At 35.8% G+C, this 4,313-nt stretch overlaps 1 long non-coding RNA gene across 1 annotated transcript; it reads left to right on the top strand.

Annotated features, from left to right (window-relative positions):
• Positions 1-1,736: 1,736 nt before the first annotated feature.
• On the top strand, positions 1,737-4,002 carry LOC127418016 (uncharacterized). The gene is made up of 4 exons (XR_007893354.1): positions 1,737-2,005; positions 2,317-2,482; positions 2,604-2,644; positions 3,478-4,002. It is a non-coding gene; the product is annotated as an uncharacterized LOC127418016 (long non-coding RNA).
• Positions 4,003-4,313: the final 311 nt, after the last annotated feature.

Here is a 4,313-nt window from a genome sequence, read left to right as displayed (position 1 = left end):
CTGAAAGAGCAGAGGTCAAAAATCTAATGGAGCGCACATTCTGTCTACAACGGCATCATATTAATGCCCTTCTACCACCTAATGTTGAAGATATAACAAGCAAAAGGCACTTTCTTTTCAATCAAAAGCTCATATATGCTCATTTTGAGTTGCTTACAGACATCAGTGTTCTTTGTAGCCTTGAACTCAGTATGGAGGAATGTGGAAAAGCCATCACACAATACTTCACAAGAAAACCTATCAACGAAGATGTCAAGGATGTCCTCTCTAAAAGTGAAGATAATGAGATGGCAGTTCATGTTGTTCAGCTGCTCATGGCACACTTTGGAGAGAACCTAACAGGGCTGGTCCTTTTTTACAGATGTAAGTTTTCTTTCTCTTTCTGCCCTGTCTTTCAAATTCTGAATGCCATGTCTATTTATTCACAGCAGGTTTTCTGATTATTGCCCATTTTGTTTATTTACTCTTTAAAACATCTTTTAAAATGTCTGTATCCTACAGGTGAGTGCTTCTGCAGCTGATGTTAAGACAACCCTCACTGTACCTGCAAGTCCTTGCCTGATACTACTTGGTATACATTTCATAAATAGACATAATATAGACATATTGCATTGCTATTTTTTATTTGAGTTTACAGATGTTTATGCAAGGTGAGATGCATGTTTCTGGTGGAACAGGGCAAGTCACAATTGGGCGCTGGATGAGCACACTTGAGGGCCATGTCATATCTGAAGGCATCACACCAACCTTTTTGATGGGACTTGCTGCTGTATTTATAATCTAATATATACTCAACCTTCAGTATCAAGAAAAAGCAGCCTGTACTCTAGAATTCATTCAGAGGTAAGACTTTAATTTCCTTGTCGTCCTTATAGCTTTTCTTAACAGTTACAATTCTTGAAACCTGAATCACCAGAAACCATTACTTTGCTTACTTAGAGGGATAGTTTGCATTTACATTTATGCATTTGGCAGACGCTTTTATGCTAAGCGACTTACAGTGCCCTTATTACAGGGACAATCCCCCTGGAGCAACCTGGAGTTAAGTGCCTTGCTCAAGGATACAATGGTGGTGGTTGTGGGATTGAACCAACAACCTTTTGCTCACTCGACATGGAGACGAAGGTAGAATCCAAATGCAGGAAGTTTATTTACAATCAGCATACAAATCCAACACACAAGGCAGAGATGTAGTCATGAAGCAGGCAAAGTAGTTGTTAACAGGTAATCAGTCCAACCAGGCAAACAGAGCAAAACAGTAATCCAAAATCGGTAATTCAGTAAAGGAAGCACAATGGTCATAACAAGTAGGCAATGGAACAATGAAAATAACGCTTGGTGATAAGGCAGTGAAACTGGCAATACTTCACAAAGTCACAATGGCAAGGCATGGCTATTTATATGATACAAACAGGAAGTCACCATAGAAGAAACGGTTCAGTGTCAGTATTCGGGAGAGAGCTCCCTCTGGCGGTAGGCTGAAGGGACACCAGCCTCATTCGTTACACTAACGCAGGCCTGTGATCAGAAATCTCCTTGTCAGCTGGTTAATTGTTGGGCAAAAATTAGTAGCAGAACATGGGGTCAGGTAACAAAAACTTTGCAAGCAACATAAAATGTTTTTTAACATAAGATGGTATTACTCACAGGTATTGACACAGAAAGTAGGAAATACCAACTTATGTTATAAATGCAGTGGAGTGGTGGTGGCGTAGTGGACTAAAGCACTGCTTTACTGAATTACCGATTTTGGATTACTGTTTTGCTCTGTTTGCCTGGTTGGACTGATTACCTGTTAACAACTACTTTGCCTGCTTCATGACTACATCTCTGCCTTGTGTGTTGGATTTGTATGCTGATTGTAAATAAACTTCCTGCATTTGGATTCTACCTTCGCCTCCATGTCGAGTCCCTCACAGTTAGTTAATGTCAGGCTTGTGATCAAAAATCTCCCTGCCTGCTGGTTAACTGCTGGGCAAAAAGGAGTAGCGGAACATGGGGTCAGGTAACAAAACCTTTGCAAGCCACAACACACCAAAAAAACATGAAGCATTCTCAGAATAGAAATGGCATACAGTATATTCAGGAAATCTGCTGCTTGATACCCCTGTCTGATCTCTCTGCATTTTGAAAATATTATGCTAGTATATTACTATGCAGTGGTGCTGATTTTCAAATCACATTGCCTATAACCTTGAATAGAGGTGCAAAAAGTACTAGTTATCAACATAATGTTAGAAAACACAAACTACCCCTTTAAGATTGCAAGGTGTTCCTAATAGTTTTCCATTCATTCTCTGACTATTCTAATTTCAGGCGCTTCATTGTTCATATTCAATACCGAGAGAGGATCAAAGGCCATCCAGAGAAAAGGTTGTCTCAAAGAAGACGGGCGATTGTCCAGAAGAAATATTCCACAGTCAATACACATGTCTCCACACTTCTGAAGAACCTCATTGACTTTGAATGGGACTTCATATAGGTCAGTGAGTTCAATAATAATAATAATAATAAAAAGTGTGACAAAAAGAAAACTAATACAACTACTACTAAAACAACTACAAAAAAGCACTACAACCTTTAAAAAATTTAATTTGTTTCAGGAGCCATTATGACTGAAAAGGACACATTTGTCAACACTTAGGTAATTTTTTAAAAACTCTTCACACAGTGAGCACAACAGCAGATTATGTGGCTAAACTGTGGATCATTTATCATTACTTTGGCACAAAATACATTCAATGACTTCATCTTTCAAATGACATGAATTATTTTCTGATTCAGACAAAATCACCACCAAATCTATCAGTACCTACAGTACAATGTTCACGTTTACATACTATTTTTAAAACTGTTAAACTTTGGTTCAAAACATAACACAAAATGGATTAAGACAGCAATTTACTACATTTGTACAGTAAAACCATATTGAAATATATTCCAAATATAAAAAATGAAATACTATCAAAACAATTAGACCAACCACAGCTGATTCCCATTGTAGCTGAACATCTGTCTGGGTGCTAGTGGTTCAACTTCATTAACATCAATACAAAAGGGAACATTTTAGGAATAATTTTGTACAGTAATGTCAACATGGACCATTCTCCGCCAGATTTACTATGCTGCACGCTAGTTCACGCTAACTCAAAAACTTGTGTACACGAGTTGAAACCTGATGTGAGATTTGATCATAGCCACCTCTCATGTCCATATTGATAAATGCCAAGTTTTGCGTGGAATGACCGTACACACAGTTTTCTCTCATACGTTTGTTTCGTAAATGAGGGCCACTGTGTGCTTGTTGGGTGACAGACTTTTCTAATGTTATGGAAGAATGAGTTGATTTGAGACCTATGTGTGAAGTGTTTTGTTAGTAACATTGTATCAATATCACCTTGCTATTTGGGTTGTTATTGTACATTGACAGTTCTAGAGTTATTTTGATCAAATATTGTGTTTGCTGCTGTTTTACAGTGGTACCCTGGAATAAATATGGGAGAGGAACAAGCAGCCTGGTGATGATCACCTTTAACGGAGGAAAAGATTTCTCTCTAAGCATGCACCTACCTCAAAGGACTCTTTTATAACATCCAACATGTGCCTCCTTCACAGGACTCTTTAAAAAAAAAAATTAAATAAAAAATAATACAAAAAACCTGAACAAATGTTTTTCCCCATATTGATGTTCACTATGTTCATAATAGTGCAGATTATTAAAAATGTAAAATTGTGTATTTGTAATATTTCAACTCTCAGGTGTTTTCATGTTTGTAAGACCTCTATGCAATTTAAGATTTTTTTTTTTTTTTTTTGCCATTGTTTCAAGCAGCAATTTTTTACATTTTATTTATTGAAAGTTTTTATTTTGCCATGTTTTAGAATTTATGTTGACTCTGCCTTTTTAAATAAGTTTATTTTGATTTATATACTTTCTAAAGTGTTTATTGCTTTTTATATATATATAGATTTTTCAATATAATGTATTAAGCAGATGTGTGTAGCCCACATAACTTAGATTTTCTAAACATATAAATTATTTTATTATCAATTATGCTTTTGTAAAATAGTGAAAATTTAAAGTAGCCATGATGTTATTGTAAATTGAAATAATCACAAATATTCTGCATTTAATTTTTACAGAAAAAGCTGTAAAATAATTCACAGTATGAATACTGTAGAATTACAGTATATTGCTAGCATCTCTGCTGCCAGTATTTTACTGTAAATTGAAAAAACAGACATATACTGTATTTCATTTTTATGGTAATACACTGTAATTTCACAGTATGAATACTGTAAAATTACAGTAG

This window comes from Myxocyprinus asiaticus, chromosome 27 (assembly GCF_019703515.2).
Source record: "Myxocyprinus asiaticus isolate MX2 ecotype Aquarium Trade chromosome 27, UBuf_Myxa_2, whole genome shotgun sequence".
Lineage (NCBI taxonomy): Eukaryota > Metazoa > Chordata > Actinopteri > Cypriniformes > Catostomidae > Myxocyprinus > Myxocyprinus asiaticus.
This window is presented reverse-complemented; position numbering and strand designations above follow the sequence as displayed.